At 42.0% G+C, this 20,695-nt stretch overlaps 1 long non-coding RNA gene across 1 annotated transcript; it reads right to left on the bottom strand.

Annotated features, from left to right (window-relative positions):
- Nucleotides 1-1,092: 1,092 nt before the first annotated feature.
- Nucleotides 1,093-13,820, bottom strand: LOC135493738 (uncharacterized). The gene is made up of 4 exons (XR_010448288.1): nt 13,723-13,820; nt 12,737-12,902; nt 11,865-12,140; nt 1,093-1,226 (listed from the first exon to the last, which is right to left on the bottom strand). It is a non-coding gene; the product is annotated as an uncharacterized LOC135493738 (long non-coding RNA).
- Nucleotides 13,821-20,695: the final 6,875 nt, after the last annotated feature.

Below are 20,695 nucleotides of genomic sequence, written 5' to 3' on the forward strand. Positions count from 1 at the left end.
TGATGCAGCACATCCAAGGAGGCATACAGGCAGGCCGGTTCATTCCAAAAAGGAGTACAGTTTTAGAAATATCATTTGGGACAGGTAGATGTGTAACTTTTATCCCTCTGATGCATAGACCTAAATTGGAACAGCCTATTAGAGAATTTTTATTTGAGATGTTACTGGTGCCCACCTGCACAGTAGTTATCAACTAGCCATGGAGGAAGCAAGGCACAAAATGGACATTGATGGTCACAGATCTACAGAAAGAGGCCATTAGAGCATTGTTTGGACATTGGGATTGGGAAATTATTGAGATCAACGCTACTGATGTCCCTCAAGATTATGAAGTTCTTGCACCAGATTTTCCAGAAGGCGTGGGGTTGTTTGAACATTGTGATTTGGATGCAGTTGATGGTGGTGTCATTGTTGATGCTGAGGAGGCACCTCCACTTCCAATCCCAGCTATTCAGCCAGTCCCAGGAGTGTTGGAATGTCCAGACTGCCTATGTTCACCATGTGTGCTGCAGCATCCACAGCATTGGTTTGGTAGAGGACAGGCGCCACGTGCTGGGAACAGGAATATGAGAAAGGTTAAACATAAACTATTTTGGAAAATGCTAGAAGACAGAGGAGCATGGTATGACCACCGATACATTGCAAAAAAGGAACAGAGGAGGAGAGATGACAACTTTACTGTTTGGAGCAGAAGGGAGATTATGCCCGATTGTGTTGTGAACTTTATCCGTGGGTTATACCCAAATTTACCAAATATGCCATATATAGGTATGTGCCATAATCCAGATCAGCGGCAGCCATTTTCTTTCCGCATCGCTGTTCCACAACACCCCACCTGCGTTTATGAGAGGTGTCTCTAAAACCGCGTTTCTGATTATTTCGTGCATGGAAATCCTTAGCTTATGGGTGTATGACGTAGTTGGGGAATCCCTTGACAGCCTCAATTTCGAAATTTTCAATTTGATCGATATTTTCTGTCTGCTTCAAAGTTTGTACGATTTGGCTCGATTTCAGCATTCAAAAACACATATTAATAGGATTTGGAGACACTTAAAAGGTAAGTGTAGATGATTAACTATTCTTATCCTTATATTCTGTGAAATTTGATGCCAATCTGACGATCCCTTCGCTCTCGGTGTAGTCCGGAATGTGAGGGGTTGAGCCGTGTCCGCCATTGAAAAATCTCAAATTGGCCTGGTTTGGCAGTGGATTTTTGAGCATAAATACTGCTTTATTTTCGTAAATAATGTGTTATAATATAGTATAAACATCACAAAATATAGGAATAATGCATAAATTGTAAAAACAATACGTTTTGAAGCCGATGGTTGCAGATATTCTCGAGGCTTTTTACGTGCCTGTCCAAAGCTCGTCTGCAAATTTAGGTCACGTGACCAATTTTACGCAATCTCATTGGTCGATTTGGTTTGTTTACAAAACAAAGCCACCATGTGCTTCATGGTTTTCTGTTTACTATTGGTTTAACCATTGATTTTGCTGGATTTGTATCTGCCACTAGTCATTAAAATTATTTTAAGTTTGTTGAAAGATAGTACACATTTTTTTCTTTATTTTAGGTCTTGCAAGATGCCACCCCGGTCAAAGAAACATCGATCGATCCCAGCATCAAAGCAAGGAAAATTGGCACAGCATGTCTTGGACAACTATTCAACATTGCCTGCTGTTTCCTCGGATTTTTTGAAGGGACAGGTTCTTTTTATATACCTAACCAGTGGTGATCGCAGTCGTGCTAAAACCAAAAGGGAACTGTTAACTCATATTCCTTCAACGTCACAGGATGATACTCGGTGTACAGAACAGATCTTTCGATATCTTGATGCTGGAATAGAACGGGTTGTTGCTGAGACTATTAGAAAATATAAAAAACCATTTGATCTGAATGAATTTAATGCATTTAGCCGAATTTGTCCGAACCCCTTTCGGTTGGTCAAAGATCAAAATAAGCATGATGAATCAACGTTGCCAATGCAAATACAGGAACCAATCAGTAAAGAAGTGGAAGTGCCATCCACACTCAATGTCGCATCTGTTCTACCTGTTCTACCCAGTACTCCTGTAAAAACAAGGCAAATTGTGAAATGTGTGAACTGTGAGCGTTTGCGCAAATGTGTAAAGGAACTAAAGAAAAAGCAGCTTGAAACACAGAATGACAAGACAACAGCAATAAGAAACATTCTTGCAAAGCAAAACAAATGAAATGGCCAGGGCCATTGTGCTCACCTCATGTGGAGGAAAGATGGATAAAGAGCATGGTATTGTGTCATGTAGTGTTAGGTTTGATGTAGGTCCAAGCAATTACAATTTCCCCAAAATGGCCAATTTACAGTACATTCGACCTCTGTGACCTTGAAAAGTAGGTCAAATCAAAGAAGACCCGGGTGACACATTGAATGGTTGTTAGAATTAGATGTACCTATGATATAAAATTAGTGCCAATCGGGCAAGTCATTACTAGGAATAATGGGTTTTTTGAAGAATTTAGGATTTGGCCCCCTCCCTCGAGGCCAAACGGCAAATCAGATCGCACCAAACTTCAGTACCTGAGATCACCTGACCAAGGGGTACATGTGTACTTAATTTGTGATCAATAGTCATTGCAGTTAAGAAACGTGCCATAGTTACGGCCTGACGGCGAATTTACGCCATTTGACCTCTGTGACCTTGACAAGAAGGTGAAATTAAAAACCTGTGTGACATATACTGTATGGTGGTTAGATGTACCCATGATATCAAATTGGTGGCAATCGGGCAAGAAGTTAAGGAATAATCCCATTTTTAAGGTTTTTGGACTTTGCCCCCTGGTGGTCAAGTGGTGAATCATATTGGACCAAACTTCGGTCCCTGAGATCACCTGACTAAGGGGTAAATGTGTACCAAATTTGGTATCAATAGTCATTGCAGTTTAGAAACGTGCCATCGTTACATCCTAACGACCAATTTACACCATTTGACCTCTGTGACCTTGAAAAGGAGGTCAAATCAAAAACCCGGATGATATATGATGCACCTTTGCTAGAAGTACCTACCATATTTTTTTCAAAATTTCCCGACTACTATTAAGGGAGATATTGCATATTTTCACTTTTAACGTTTGGCCCCCTGGTGGCCAAACCATGAAACGAATCGGACCGAAACTTGGTCTCCAAGGTGTCATTACATAAGGGTACATGTGTACAAAGTTTCAACTCAATAGCTCTAACAGTTACGAAACGTGCCCTGCTAACGGACGACGGACGACGACGGACGACGACGACGACGACGACGACGACGACGACGACGACGACGACGGACGACGGACGCCACGGTATGGGATAAGCTCACCTCTGCTAAGAGGTGAGCTAAAAAGGTGCTGTTAAACTTTTGAATCAGAAGATTAAAAGAAAAAATGTGCAGATCAATCAGTTGAGAACAAAACTTAATACTTCACAAATCGATGAAGATATGGATAAACTTAAGTCACAAACCTGGAGTCTGAAACCATCTCAGTTGGTGTAGCATGTGTACCAGAAACGTCATCAACGAGCATACAGTGTGATCCAGAAACCGTATCTTGTGCTATCCAATGCATCTCGGATTTTACTTCAGTTGGAACACAGTGCAGTAAGGACACCACTTCAACATCAAGTCAGTGTGACCAGCTCAAATCATCTGATGCCGAATCACAGAGAGGAGCTGCTGTAGAGGATGTACCTGTGTCGTCAAAGCCAGCAAAGTGGCAGAAATCTGTCGCACGGACAAAGTGGTGCAAGTGACACAGCAAGTGTGTAGAGGATGTACCTGTGTCGTCAAAGCCAGCAAAGTGGCAGAAATCTGTCGCACGGACAAAGTGGTGCAAGTGACACAGCAAGTGTTAGCAAGGCGCAAATGTGACAATGGAGAAGAACAATTTTGGGTCACCTGGAAGAATCATCCACTGAAGGACGCATCATGGGTGAATGCCAATGAACTGGACAGCATAGCTAAGGAATATATTCGAGTTCATGGAGACGACATTCTCGACCCCGACACTTTAGCACACATAGCTGCAACTAAAGTGCGATTGAAGGCAAAGTTGTCCAGGCCGACATAGCTGTTTGCCCCGAATCACCGAAGTTGACAAGAGTGAAGCCTATTCCAAAATTTCCTCTGCATAAACCACACGCTAGGAACTTTGATCATACAGAATTACTGGCTGTTCATCTCAATTCGATATCTGATGGCAGTAGTCTTGGGACAGTCTACTTGCACCCTTGTGATACAGTGGAGTCCTGTATTAGAATATTCCTTGACAACTTCCCAAGCGTATGTCATGTATCCCCTTCTCGGGTTGGTGTGTCCTTCAATCACAAGCGACTGAAGAAAACATTCTGACTGGAACAAAACTTGCAATTCATAAAGCTACCAAACGCAGGAAAAGTACATGTCCTGGACAATACCCGAGCATGTGATGAACACCACATCCGAAGCGACACCTCGCGGAATCCAGTGCAACCCAGTCTTCTTTGTCCAGAACGACGGTCAGGTGCATGTTGTTTCTATTGGCTCTTCGATTTTCGCTTCAAGGTTGGTATTTCCGATATTTTATGGCGAGTGGGCCAGATATAATTGTAGATGAGAGGGTCTACAATACCGCGAGTGGGCCGAATGATAAATGTGGAAGGCGAGGGAGCCATAAAAGTGAAATAAAACAGACGGCGAGTAGGCTGTCTGTGTGAAGAAATTTCAACATGGCCGTCGTGGGCAGTGTGGCGTGTCGCGTAGAACATGCATGCAAAAGGAAAATAAGTTGTACTAGGCCTACAGGATATGCGGTTTGATGTTCGTCAACAAATGGGAAATAATAACGATGTGTCTATGGCATGGTAGTGTTAGTAGAGCTGTGCTGCTGTAAATTTGTTAAAATGGTTTGGATTAGATCTATCTACTTCGTGTGCACTGCACTGTGCGTGATGTACGCTGGTAAACTCAAGGACAGCAGTGTGGTTTATAACAAATTCTTGTCGGCAATATTCAGAGCAGTGCAGTGCTTTAGACAACATGTTTTGGTGTTGAGCATTTTATATTTAGAATGTTTTATGCAGGAAGAAATCTATGGCTCTATGTATGTAAGGTGATGTGTGTTACTCTTAGCGGTGCATGCAATGTCAGTCAGTTATATTTGGGCATCAGTTTTCCTGCGGCGTTCCCTGATCAAAGGTGGTAATTGTAAGAGTGTTTGTCCTGAAGACACGTCAATCTGTAGAGGTACATTGGTTGATGGTTGTCATGAATATATCGTATTGTTTCTATTTTCTAGATGGTGGTTACGGTGTTGAAGAAAAAACATTCCTTGGTGGGCCATAGCATGTTACCAGTGATCAGGGCAGTTAGAACGGATGCATCAAGTGTAATGGAGTTCGCCCGATTAGAGGCTGCCCAGCAATTAGAGTTGTTGTCGCCAGAGGAACTACAAAAGGCTTTTCGTACTTTAACGAATGAAGATCCGGCAGACATTTTGCAGATGGCCCAAAGGGAGGAGAACTCAGGAAATTTGTGTCTACTCGTGCATCACACCATCCTGCATGCTAATGAGTTCGGTCAGCCTAAGGGTCAACAATTGATTGCGACGCCTCCAGATCTACCTGTAACTGGGGAGCCACCAGTAAAGAAGGTGAAAATGGCTGAGCAGGACGAGCAGTTGACAAATCGTGCGCCGCCTGAGGGAGTTAAGATAGCCAAGGAAAAGGCGAGAGCTATAGCGACACAAAAGGACCCGAACGAATCTTTGTTGTTATTGTGTTTGGATGAGCTGAGTATGGCAGCAACGGCAGCAAATGATCCCAGTGTCGTAGTATTTACAGAATTAGCAAGACAGGCTAAATTTAATCAAGGTGACATTGATATGCCGTCGTTCGCCCTCTTCGTCTTGGGTGCAGGATCATCTGATGTTGTTTCAAAAGCGTTGTCGAAGGCGATGGTCAAAAAGGTGAGACCAAAAGCAAGCAAGGAGGAGAAAGATTCAGATTCCGAGCAGACAAAGTCAACGAGGCCAGCATCCCCAATGGGAAATTTGTACCCGCCATACATGCCGTGGATGGCTATGTATAATTCGCGCCCTTGGAGAGGTAGAGGAAGAGGTCGTGGACGAGGTGGTTATACTTCTGGGTATGGCTCTGGTTCTCAAAACAACGCGTATGCGTGTTATTTTTGTGGGAGCGATCAGCATTTTGTCTGTGATTGTGACAAAATGAAAGCGGCGAAGCCAGCAAATGGCAACTAGTTGATAAGGGCATAGTTTTCTGGTGAACACGCGATGTTACATGTATACTCAGAGGTATCTTACCTCTATCTTACCTCTTTATGTTATACGACAGTTCGATGCAGAAAAGAGAGCATCCAAGTTGGATCAATGCTGTTAGTCATGCTGAAATTGGAAAGAGCCACGAGTCGCCAACCCATGTGTTACCGTTCGAACAGATTATTCATCAAGGCCAGCCTTTTCTCTTGTTCTATTGAAGCTTTGTCGGTTAGAGATCCAGATTCTTTTATAGCGGGTAGCATCCATCACCATGTGAAAGAATGGGAAACTTTACTGGAGTCTTTGCATGATACTGAGTTGCCTTGTAACGATATATAAGAGTGGCTGACAGAAGGCGTAAATGTCAAGAAATTCTTTCAGCCATTTAAAGGTAATTATAAAGGAAAACGGTATAATTCTGCTGAGCCACCCAAGATGTTTTTTCAGAATGCCCCCTCCTGTAAAAAGTTTGTACCTTTCATAACCAAAGAGTTGAATGCCAAAGTAAAAGAGCGAACATTGACGATAGTAGGCAAGCTGGGTGAATGTGAAGTCCCACACTTAATTTTGCCGTTAACAGTAGAGCTATCAAAGCCTCGTCTTTGCCAGGATGCACGGTTTTTAAATTTATGGATTAAGGATTCTCCGTTTAAGTTTGACACACTGCGAGAAGTGCATAGGTTGGTACCAAAGGGGGCTAAGATGATCTTTTGTGATGAGAAGTCGGGGTATAGTCATGTTAAACTGTCTCCAGACTCTAGGGCATATTTTGGTGGGCAATTTGGAGGGTATGTATTTGTTTATAATACATTGCCGTTTGGTTGGAAGTCGTCGGCATTTATTTACAACACCATTGGTTCTGTCCCAACACTCTACCTGCGTAAATTTGGTATTTCTAACACTCTATATATTGATGACCGATTGGGGATCGAGTCTATTAGTCAGGCCTCTAATACTGTAAGCATGCCTATTCATGTTATCGCATATGCTATAATAGAGTAGTTGACAAGGTTGGGTTATTTTCTGGCTTTGGTGAAGAGTTATTTCGACGGTGCTACTTCAAGGAAACATTTGGGTTTCACAGTAGATTCTGATAGACAGGCATATTTGTTACCAGATGACAAAAGACAGAAGTTCATACAGTTAAGGGAGGAAATTTTGGCAGCAAAGCAGGTTGATGCGAAAACTTTGCAAAGATTCCAGGGGAAATGCATATCTCTCATGTTAGTTGTTCCAGGGGCTAGGTTGTATGTTAGAGAAGTGAACAAAGCCATTTCTTTCGCCCTCAGAACCGAAAAGTATGTTTCCTTGTACCCCAAGCTCCGTCAGGAAATGGAGTATTGGCGATTTCTGGATACTTGGCAGGGCTGCAGGAGCTGGAGAAAGGAGTGTCATAAGCAGATCTCCTTAGCAACTGATGCGTCTTTGTTCAAGTACGGGGTGTCAGTGTTGGCTGATAATTCTTTCAATTTTTCGGATTACTGGGAGAATGACGATGCTAGGCCAATTCATTTGAAAGAAGCACAGGCACTGTTGAATGCATTACAGTTGCTGTCTCAGAAAATAGTTGACAGCAGGGTGGATGTCCTAACAGACAGCCAGGTTCTCATTGATGTATGGCAAAATCAAGGGGGAAAGGACAGCAGGTTAAATGGTATTATTAAGCAGGTATTTCAGTTGATCCTGGCCTCTAATGCAGATTTGAAGCTTATGTATATTCCATCTGCTAAGAACCCGGCAGATAAGCCGTCTAGATCTATCAATAGAAATGATATGATGTTGTCTCCCACAGCGTGGTCCCTGGTTCAACATGCATTCGGTCCACATTCCATGGATTTAATGGCGTTGGATAGTAATGTTATGAGAGACGAAAATAATGCTATGTTGCCACATTATACTCCTTGCCCAACACCAGCGTCTGCGGGAGTGAACATGTTTGCACAGGATATTTCAGGTGTTAAGAATCCTTATGTGTTCCCGCCATTTCACCTAGTGCTATCAGTGATGAACTTCTTGTTAGAGCAGCAGGTGCCATGCTGTACCATAGTTGCGCCTGATTTATCCTATGCTGAAGTGTGGGCTCCAGTTGTAGCATTGTATGTAGTTGATTCAATACTGTTAGGCAACAAAGGTGACAAGAATATTTTGCTGCTCCCTGGCAAAAAAGGATTTGTGCCAGATGAGGCAGGATTGCCATGTGCTCTGCGGGCATACAGATTGTGTTGTTATTAAATGGTGTTTGCATCTATATCTTGCAGGACACGGCGCAGAAAACAGCTTTACAGATTGATTTGCTGGCAATAAATAAGCGAATGGCGTACCTAAAGGACTCATCAGAAAATTCATCAAATTTCGAAAGAAAATCTAGTTTAAAAAACTCTGTGGAGGCATTTTTCAATGCGTTGCCTTTTACTCCTTCCCTTTCCACTTGTATGCCAGATGACATTATAAGGTTTTTGATTTGGAAGGATTCTCATGGTAAGACGAAAGTTCATGCCATTCACTGTCCTTTCTTAGGAGACAAGAAAAGCAGTTCCTGTTCGTGTCCTGTAAGATTGGCTGCTACTTCTGTAAACAATATTGTGCAGAAACTAGTTGACATATTTGACATACAGGGTAGATGTCGGGTGTGGGATATTAAAACATGGAGTGGGAATCCTGCTTGCGCCCCTGCAGTGAAGGGTTACTGTAAGCAAGTTGCCTTGGAAAAGCCAAGGCTCATCTTCTGCCCACCCAGGCAAAGCCCATGTTTGTATCCAAGTTATTCAGGATTTGTGAATATATTGATAGAGAATTTGGTAGGAATGATATTTTAACAAGACAAAAGTTTGACTTTCTCAGGGATCGAGCATTTTTGAAATTACAGTTTTTTGCGGACGATAGAGCATCGAATCTTGCTGCTATGCCTACTCAAGAAATCAAGAAATTGAGTGTTGACTCAGGTTTTGTATTTTGCCATACAATCACTAAGACGATACGGTGTGGGAAAGGTGTTGCTAACAGATCTGTAGTAAAAAGGTGTGAGGACGCTGGTATCTGTCCTATTCAGGCCATTGAGAGATACATCAGTTGGTCAGCTTCGAATGGTGTAGATCTCAGATATGGGTATTTGTTCAGGGTAGTATCTGAGTCAGGGGCAGTTTTGGACCAGAAAGTTTCTTATGAAACCATGTATACAAGGTTCAAGGGATATCTTGCAGTAATTGGTATAGATAATGGTGAGACATTGCATAGTTTGCGATCGGGTTGCTCAATTTTGCTTGGTATGTCGGGCTCAGTTGAGTCAGAGGATCAGATGATGAATGGTATAGGATGGCACACGAAAGAATCAGCATTGTACTACAGTAGGGTAGAGAAGTTCGGAGATGCGACACTTGTTGCAAGTAGGTTGTCTCGATCGGTGCGTTCGTCAGTAGAGTTGGAACAAAAGTTTAATAGTAGTGATGAGACAAAATTGGGGCTAGCCTTCAAGTAGATATACATGTACAATGTATTTTTGTAACCTTTGGATCTCACGTTGGAATACAATTTAAAGCAACAATTACGTCTATTTTTCCGATTCATGTATTAAGCTAGAGATTTATCAATATTTTGGTAATATAATGTTTGTCCTGGTTTGGCTAATGCCATGGGCCTATTTTGTTGGTTGTTTACGAAGTTGAACAAACATTTTCTTTGAAATTGGTTTTGTGCGGTTTGTTTCTCATCTCAGTGATTGAGTAATGGGGAGTTGGGGTTAGAAAAGCATACTCAATCACTGGTGGGATGTGTCTTGATAAAGTATAGGTGTTCAATTGTTTGTTGGATTGCGAAAGCGCTGGAGGATCCTGCCTTTCATTTCCCCAATACTCTGTTTCCCTGGAGCAGTGGATGACAAGAGGTTCGCTTCGGGTATGGGACCATCCGAAGCGACACCTCACGGAATCCAGTGCAACCCAGTCTTCTTTGTCAAGAACGTCAGGAAGGAAGTGTGTTAGGAAGCTCCATGATGGACCCCTGTCCGGAGTGGCAGTTGGAACATGTTTTTAACCCCCCTCCCCCCCCCCCTGTAGTTGGCGGGCAGGACATGGAGGTTTATAACAGGTTAGGTTACATTTGTTGCTTCAGGGGATTCTGCCTTTCATTTCCCCAATACTCTGTTTCCCTGGAGCAGTGGATGACAAGAGGTTCGCTTCGGGTATGGGACCCTCACTTTTGACTTTAAACAACATAGATAATTACTGAATACCTCCTCTTGGCCGGTATCCTTCAGAATGTAAACTTTGCAGGAGCAAAGACAGCTTTAAAACAACAGGAGTATCTTATGAATGGAGTAATTTTTTTTTTTTACCACTGGTGCTGAATACGAACTCGACCACAGTGTGAACTGCTTTTGATTTTCAATTAACCTTACTGACCTTCGGGCCACACTCTTTAAGTTTTACTCTTTCCATCCGCCCAGAAAAACATATTATGAAGCATCAAAGTGACTTTCATTCAAATGGACTTTGATTAGAATACTGAACATGCTAAAATTATGTTTTTTATGGTGCAAATCTCTGATGATTTGTCAAACTATCTATTTTGTATCCATGTCTCAATCATTATATGATATGATATGAAATTAACTTTTATATAGCGCCTTTCCCACTGCATACAATGTTCAAAAGCGCTCATCACACTCCAAAATGTTCTTGGAATAGGACAGTTTTCAAGTTCTTTTTGAAAGTGTTCGAGTCAATTTCTTTCCTCAAGTCATGAACTAGCGCGTTCCACATTCGAGGGGCATGCACTGAGAATGCCCTTGCCCCAAATGTTACTAGCCTGAATAGACGCTCAATGAGAAGATGCTGTGTCTCAGAACGGAGTGATCGGGTGGTAGTGTACGGGCAAATGAGTTCGTTGATGTAGAGAGGCGCCAGGCCATTCTACCATACTACATTTAGAGAAAGGCATGATTTAGCACAGCCTACTAAGGACTTATAAAACAAAGGATTAAAATACAGTACAACCTCTCTATTGCGGACACCCATGGGACTGGGCCCAGGTGTCCGCAATAGAGAGGTGTCCGCAATGGAGAGGTTATGCCAAATCTTCCGATAGGTGGATTTAAAGTTAGTACTACATACATAGGCCCCCTAAATATGCCTCTGAAAGTGAGAAAATATAGATTTCCTTCATCTACGCCTTGTTATTTCTGCCCCATTCACACATTTACAATGTGGCTTATAATAATTCCCATTCCCAATTTCCCAGCAAAAATGACCTGATCATGACACGTGAGCCCTTACTTAATTTCAGCGCCACCTACCCGCTAGTGCGTCGTCCCCAGGACCAAACTAGCTGGAGGGACGAGGTCACCAGACCTAGCTCTGTAAACACAGCTTTATCGTTCTCACAGTTAAATAACCCCTTGGTGCAGAAGACCAGAGTGCGTTCGGTAAAAAAGCATTTTGTTTATGACTGCCGAATACAACAAGAGTTTAGGCTATACCTCGGCTATTGGTGACTTCCAGTCAGAGTGTGTTTAAGTCGGAGACGACTTGACAATTCACAAATATCATGTCGGATGTGCCAACTGGCCGATTGGTACAAAGAGATAATTTACCACATTCCTTAGTATCCGAACCATGATCATCTTGCAGCATCCTGAGCTTCAGGGCCATTCACTCTTGAGTCACATCAAAAGTCACGTAGGCGAGGGGGACTGTGTGGCTTGCGATAGACACTTGGATGATATTGTCAGAGCTTGGACAGATTCGAAATCCTGAATGATGATCGTGACTTTTGACACATCCTTCATCGATAAGAAATGCTACAGGACCTAAAATTCCTTATGACGAATGGCCTCCTAAAACTAGCACATCTTCACCTTGGCAAACCCCTAAAATAAGAATCAATCACAAGTATAGACTAAGCAGGCACATGAACCACCCAACCAGAAGTGTAAAATCAAATACTACTGGACATCAAAAACCATAAGGGTTGACCATAGGTACCGCAATTATGTCTCGAACTTGAATTCATAAAGCAATTAAATAGAACTCCTTCAAAACATAGTGAATGCTCATTTAAAACCATGGAGGCTGTTCTCTGGAAAACAAAGAACAGATTCCCGCCCTTGAAATGAGCATTCACTACGTTTTGGAAGAGTTCTAATTGGTCAACCCTTAACTCCCTTAGGAGATTTAGGTTCCAAGGCAATGAACATGTGCTGCACAATTGTAAGCATGACTTAGTGCTAATGCAGGTCATTTAACTTGGATAACCACGTCACTAGAATTAGACCCAGGTGAAGACTCCTTGTACCAGGTTCATATGCCAAGGCCAGCAGAAGCCATTTGTGTGAAATACAAATGAGTAGCTTGTGACCGTCTTCTTCACCACTGAAGATGTCCACTCTTTGCCATCAAAGAATACACCCAATGTAGCCTAACAGTCTTTGGTAAGGAAAAACAGACGCATATGAGAAAATCTTACCATTCGTAGTACAAATTACAAACAGCTTGTGAACAGCAAATGAATTTCAATGGGCTGAATTCAACCAATTTATTCCCGCAATTTTGAGCACTGAACCTTTGGGAGTTTTTCCAACAAGGTCTGACTTTCTCTTTGGTTGTAGAAGCTGGTCTGGAGCTTGTGGAACCTGTCAACGAGGTGAGATTAACACATTTTATTATTCACAGCAATGACCCCAAGAGCTAGGGAAGTGGTGACTAAACACCATGACATAATTGATTGCTTCAATCACTTTGTACAAAGCAAACTCAGAACTATAAACCAGGTGTGATGTCACATTCAACATGGAGGGTGTGGTCATAACATCATCAGGCCTATACTTAGTTACGCCTGATTTGTCTGATTGCATTACAATACATGGTCTACCATGCACAACAGGAAATGTTTTTAATCCCCTCATGGCAGGCAGGCAGGCAGGCAGGCACCGGTCGTAAGCAGCTTCAATCCACACCCCTTTCAGTGGGGTAAGAAACATAATCTCCCCGGCGACAGTTTTAATCTGCCAGTTTCGACCATGGGAACGACTTTAGAATTCCCGATCGGAAGTATAGGTCTAAGGCGCGAATGAATACCGAATAATGAATAAGTAACCCTAACCCTTTAAACCGATTCACAACTAATAGTGCGGAGGAACATCCGATCGGTAATTCTAAAGTTTAGCCCGACCATGCCCTTGTTTACCAACAAAGACTCGTGCCCAGGTGGGAAGAGAAATTCAACCTTGCCACGCAATGTACATTAAACTACACTTCTACCTGAAGACGAGGCCTGTTTGAAATTGATCTAGGCCAATAATAGTATCCAGGCCATGTGAGACATTGAGTCTACAAGCACTGCACATTGAATTGGATGTTTACCTGGGAACAAGACTAATTGTCAACAAGGGGTATGGCCTAAACTGGAGGATTCACCAGACAGGCAGTTTTTATGTCAAAATTTGGGCTTACCATGCTTTTCTCCAGGGTGCCAATATTGTGTTTTTAGTAAAGATTGATGCAGCAGATGGTTGGTCATATTGGTTTAGCAATTTCGTGGGCTTTTGCAGGCAACGCTCAACTGAATGATGGCTAAAGAGATCCACCACACGCCTGCTGCTGTAATAGAAATATTCAAAAAACCACATTTTGCCAGCTTTTCAGGACACGGATGTGCGTGCATTATTCTTTCATAGGATGGACCCAACCAATGTGAAGAAATAGTACTCGCCTAATAATTTGAGAAATATTTTGGAGGCAGCAGGCTAATTTTGATGAGGAATTGGCCATCCATCTCTGGCAGCGACATTACGTAACCACAATGTCAACATCTGCAAGAGCTGTCCAACCCTGCAAACAGACGACAAATTATTCTATCTGGGCTACAGGAATCTAGATGAATCGATCAAGGTGACGATGTGCAGAGATATTGGTGTGGCTCTGAAATCAACATCTTTTTAAAACAATACCAGGCCCAATGCTTTGGCGTCTTGAACTTGAAATCTAAAAGCAATTAAATCTATTTCAAAACAAAGTGAATGGCAATTTCAAGGGTGGGGGTCTGTTCTTTGTTTTCAAGAGAACAGCCTCCCAGGTTTTATTTTTTAAATCAGCATTCACTTCCATTTTGAAGGAGTTCTAATTGATTTTGGATTTCTACCTAAAATTGTGGTACCTATATTGCCAATCCTTAAATTTTAACAGGCAAACCAAGGCATACTGCACAGCCAATACCCTAACAGACCATTTGCGGTTATAATCAGGTTTAGAGCCAGGCTTTTTCGCAGGGGGTTTCCAAGTTGCAACCGCATACTGCCTTTTGTACAAAAGCTGTGTTGCTAAACACACCCTTGCCTTACAGTCGGAGATTCACACTTAAAAGTTAAAAGTTAAATAGATAAAGTGGAAAAATCAGTAAAACTTACATGACCCATCAGAGAGATCGAAGTTCTCTCTGAGTGTAGAAGCTGGTCTGGAGCTTTTTGAGGTTTTTGGGGTCAACACATGCTTTATTACCACAGGCGTCGACAAGCTTCAGGAGTGGTGACCAAACACCATGACATGACTATTAACAGGATCACATGCCACAAAGCAAACCAAGCACTCAAGAGTAAGTCAAATTCCATGGATAGCTTGGGTAATTACATCATCAAGCCTATATTTGGTAATTGTCCAATTTGGCTGATTGCATGGTCCACTGGTTCTTTCAAGGGTAGGTGAAATTCCTGGAAGTCTTGATAGCTTTGGTAAATTAGGTAACATTACTCACCTAACCTGACAAATGTCATGGGTCAGTGAGTTCACCATCTACTGTGCAACTGAATGTTAATACATTGTCTTGAATTGAAGTAGTCTAATGTCCAAAATTGATAAGGATATTTGAGATATTAAATTTATCACTAGTTTTCAGATCTAAAATTTAGCAAAACTTACTATACTATACTAACTTCTTTACGTTGTTTGAGGCTCCTTCTTCAACAGCAGTTGGCTCCCATAATAAGCGATACAAACAACAAAGAATGACATCCTACAGGACTGAAAATAGAAATAATATTGAACGTGGTTTTGTTTCTTTGTTGATTTTTAAAGCTGATCCCATTCAACCAACCAGAAAACAATGGTGGTTGATTAAATATAATTCATTAGCCATACTCAGATGACTACACTGCAAAAAGTAATACTGCAAGAGAGCCCCTCAGCCCCTAGCTTGTAGTTTTACCCCTTAGCCACCAGTTGCCTATATCAAGGTCCCGATGGGGGGGGGGTCACTCCCATGAAAAGGTTTGCACATCCCGGAAAAAGCAATCAAAGGGTGACTATTTCTATCAAAGCAGTGGGCCGCCCCCATTCAGTGCAACTTTGCCTGCAAAAGCATCTGGAACTGCCAGAACAACCGTCTGCAAATGTGCAATACATGTTCGTGCACAACAGATGCATGCCAAATGTATACAGGGCTCAAAAAGTCTGATCGCTATATCACCATGCACCATTGGCGAACAAAATATGATCCAAGGCTCCAAGAAAAAATTATCATTAGCCATCCTAGCGATAATATCAATTATCATTGAGCAAAATTAACAGAATTTTGCCAAGGTCCCATCATTTTCTGGTTAACCCTTTAGTTCAGGTAACCTCGACCCTATCCGCCGCGCAGCGAAGGGTCGAGGAGGCCTCGTTGATTTAACCGAGGCGAGCCATACAATTTCAGTGCATCCAGTGGATGCACTGTCCATATAGACTAGATAAGTGACCATTCCGAGCGCTCTGGTATTCCTGATCAGGCATCAACGTTCTTTTTTTCTCCCTGGCGCCCTGCGACCGAACCCTCCATTCGGATTCGAACATTGCAGTTCCAACTCGCTATATAATAGTAATACACCCACTACGTACGGTCCGATTTACATATCCTCACATAAAACCGTTATCATATCTTATCTTATTCAACTTGGTATCTGGGAAGCAAGATACCCTCCGCAGTCCGACCACCTGCAGCCGCTTGATCTACTTAATGTACACAATTGGCGCTGTGGTACTAAACTACCATGCCTCCATCACTGAAAAATGTCAGCACATAAATAATGCATACATTACAGACCGTTACGCGCGCTTCGATGTGACTGGACACCTCCTGAGACAGCCTTCCTAATAAGGCCACACTACTACGGAGTTAATTCACACGAACTTACTCACTGCCAAATATGGGAGAGTCGGGTGACGAAAGCAACCTCGCTCTTCTAAGACAAGAAACAATGTTTCATTACGCTTATTATGCTGCATACAAATTGAGTGCATGGAAGCGGGATTTGCTCATTATTATTGTTTATGATGGAATGATAGATTTTCTGGCTGCCATGGATGCGGTGTCTGTCGCAATGCTAATGCAAGTATTTGGACACTGGCCTTGCGACTTTACTTAGGGTTCTTCTTGGATTTACTCGCACTGGTGGTATTAACTGATCACACAAGCCAAATAATACAGTTCGCAAAATAAAGCTTCTTTTACAAAATTGCAATGTGCGATACGCACATAAAAACCGGTCACATATCATATATGATACATAGAGTACGTCGCAAGTAGGCCTAGGGGTTAACTTTGATGCCTGCCAATTATTCACTTGGCTCGAGGTACCCATCTTTGTGAAAGACACGTGACCGGAAGCCGACACGACGCCCCCAAATCTAGTTCGTGACGAGTGAAATGCTGTCAAGGTACCAGTCTCTGTAATGTTTACTGATCCGGTTACTGGCCCTGTACAGGGACCAATAGGCCTATAGGCCTAAGTTGTACCCGTAGACTATAGCAGTGAAGAACTATTCGAATAAAACCAAAGATATCTTGGAAAAAGCACATGCAAATTCAAAATTATTTCGAGCGATGGTTGCTTAATAGCTTACTTTACTAACCAGTCGTATTTTTGCGCTATACGTATGTAGTTTTGAACAAAATAAGGGCCTAAAATGGATGAATTTTCGAAACTCAAAATAATGTTGTTGTCGTCATTTCGAAAGATTCCGGTACGACCGGGATGCCGAACTAGATAGAGACAAGGATAGGGACCTCCAACTACGTGGATGTGATGTGACACAAGTCAGTCAGGCGAGGAAAAGGGTGTTTTGGTATTTTAAATTGAAGTCCAAACCTCACCATCTTTACAGCCATAAAAGGAGTTTTCAATAGTGTTTTTGTAGGCTAAATATTGGGCGAAAAGGGAAATTACGTTTTGGATCGACAATAATCACCCTTGATTCTGAACAGAATTGTCCTTAATCTTGATGCGAAACCATTCTGACTTCCGATCAGATTAGTGTGTGTCAACTAAAGCATGTCACGCTCTAAAGTTACGTTTACAGAGATATCCCGGTAGGAATTCTCCACCGACTGGTTTTTCTCTGGGAATAGGGAAACACCTCATTAAAGAGGTTGAATGGCGCCTCCAGAAGCCAAACTCGCACAGTGCCGAAATTAAAATTCAATTTCAGACACTGGAATCCTGGAATTGGTAAAATTCCGACATCTTGGATATCGGCATCCTGAGATTCAGGTGTTTTCAACACTGCGTCACCACCACTTAAACTCCAAAGTCTTATCCAGGCCTAGTAAGTGCCACCTTCTTTCATAAAATGGCTTGTTTTACAAATAAATAACAAAATATGATCTTTGTAAATAAAACCCGAGATGATCTGGTGTGTTTTTACGTGAATTTATTGCAAACTATCAATGCAGCGTAGTGCAGCCATCGTGTTCTCGGGCGTAGTGGTGATGCGATAGCCTCTTTGCAATTGTAAAGATTCTTTACATTTCCACATCCGGACTAATTCACCAGTTCTAGCATCCTCGGCACCCAGTGGTTTTCCATATGCTCCAGCTGTCGCTATTACAAACCCCTGGGGAAATCCATGCCCTTCAGACGGATTGTAGCGGAAGAAAAAAAAGCGCCCAATCAGAGCGTCGGTTGTATTTGAGTCTCGGAAATTCGTAAACCACGGACCCAGGAATTAACGCTCTCAGATGCACTAATATGTAAAGTCAAGGACTTAGTGAGCCCCCCTTTAGGTCGGGGGAGCTCCCCCGAACCCCCCTACGAGCATATGTTAAGTGCAAGCTCTAACAACTACAGCTGTTACAATGGGGGGACACCCCCCAAACCCCCCTCCGTCGACATAGGTTTTTACCAGTGCGTTGGGGGGAAGCTCCCCCCAAACCCCCCCGGTGGAAAGTCAAGCCCTTCTGTGTCATACTGCTGGGGGGGGGGGGGGGGTGCGATGGGACCATCCATATAGTTCCTTCCGACACATTTTTGTTTTGGTAATGTAATATATTGTGATTGTCCTTATTCACGGGAATCGGGCGTTTCCAGTGATATACGACACTTAAATGGATTGTCCTCATGCATTCACTTTGGAAACGCATTTTAAAATAGATGTCACGTCCTGTTAATGGGGCACGTCATCATCACGTACATTTGGGAAAAACTCCCTAACGAGACCGGAGCAGACGGCTGAAAGTAGTTTATTTATTGGCCGCTAGGGTACAGAATGTACGTCGCTCACCCGAAATTTTCACGCAACTATAGCTAAATAGAGCTAGTTCTAGTTTGTGATTCATTTTGATACTTCAGATTTGGGCACAAGACCAATATAACTTAGTCGTCAGTGTGGTTTTAAGCTGGAAAAACGTATTTATTTTTCTTAAAGTGCCTTTTCTGGACGGGTGTGTGCGATTGTTTTGTTTTTATGTCACGTGACCTTGACCATGTCGACACAAAATTGAAATAAACCACCCTTTTCTGTCATTATTTAGGACGGATATTTCTCTAATAAAAATATTGATATAATTGGCCAATTTCTCAGGCATATGATGTAGCGAATTCCCATGAAGATTTAAATTTAATTATTCACAATGTGATCTTATTTCTGTTCCTGAAAAGTTGTTTTCAGTGTATTTTCTCCTTGAAATCGATCACTTCAGGTACTATTACTGTGCATACCTAGCTAAATTAGTGTCTAGTTTCGTCTCTGATGACATTTATTTCGTAAAAATCGCTGTTTTTTTCTAAAAAGGTGTTTTTGTGGTCATTTTGGCTGTTTATTTCGAGGGTACGGTAGGAGGTCATCGTTCACTCGATAACTCTTTTTAAAATGAAATAAAAGCGTTTTAAGATATACGATATGAATTGATATTAATATTCGTCAAGTGGGATTGTCGGTGGACGTTCATTGTTGAATAGTAGTGCTGGAATTACGAAAATATATCGATATCGTTGAGAATTTATTCATTAGGGGCCTACTCTCAATTTTTTCAACGCCTCTAGCACTGGTAAATTGCCACCATCTTGAAAAGCAGTGCCGCGGATGTGGATATGTAAAAAGGTTATCGCATCGCCACTACGCCTGAGAACGATGGCTGCCCTGCGCTGCATTGATAGTTCGTAATAAATTCACATAAAAACACACCAGAAGATCTCCGATTTTATTTACAAAGATCATATTTTGTTATTTATTGATAAAACAAGCCATTTTACCACAGCAGGTGACACATATTAGGCCTGAATAAGACTTTAGAATTTGAAGTGGTGGTGACGATGCCGATATCCAAGATGGCGGAATTATACCAGTGGTCAAATCTCATCTATTTTGGGTAATTGCATCATTATTTCTTTTTGTGATAGGTGATTTGTAAAATTTTGACAATTATATTTAGCAATATTTCGATAAATGCGGACCTGCTTCTTCCTCTTTTCGCAATCCGTTCTAAATTGTAAAATTTTGACAATTATATTTGGCAATATTTCGATAAATGCGGACCTGCTTCTTCCTCTTTTCGTAATCCGTTCGAAGGGGTGACGGTGTTTCGATAACAGCGGGGCGCAAGCCGTCATGGGGGATGTACACTACAATGCACGTGATGATGGTTGAACATTCACTCTCGTTGACAGTGTATTATTGAAATATTTGATTGTGATGATGGTGTATTGTACTAGGCCTTGCATGCTCCCAACGTGTGGCATATTTCATATTAGAACCTTGTAGGTCAACACTGCTGAATACTACATACCTCATTTATGATCACCAATCTTCTCCCACTCTTTCTTCTTACCGAATGTGTCCACACTGCACTTACGGTCATTGTACTTTCATCTTATGTAAAATGTAACTTTTTACACGGTTTCAATTAACGATTTGTAATTTGTAATTTGTAAATTATAAATTTCACTAATAATTTGACGCCGCCAATTCCACTGGTCTTCGAAATACGTAAGCTACACTGTTGACGACTATGACACTCCTCACAAACCACATTGTGAATCAGACGCCGATAGGCTTGTTTAACTTAATTTCAACCAATGGGATAGCAACCACCACCGGAAGATCGCGGAGAAATCGGTAAACTCAACGGAGTTAATTCAGAAAAATACCAAAAAAAATTGTTTGTAGGATATACAAT

Source organism: Lineus longissimus, chromosome 9 (genome assembly GCF_910592395.1).
Source record: "Lineus longissimus chromosome 9, tnLinLong1.2, whole genome shotgun sequence".
NCBI lineage: Eukaryota > Metazoa > Nemertea > Pilidiophora > Heteronemertea > Lineidae > Lineus > Lineus longissimus.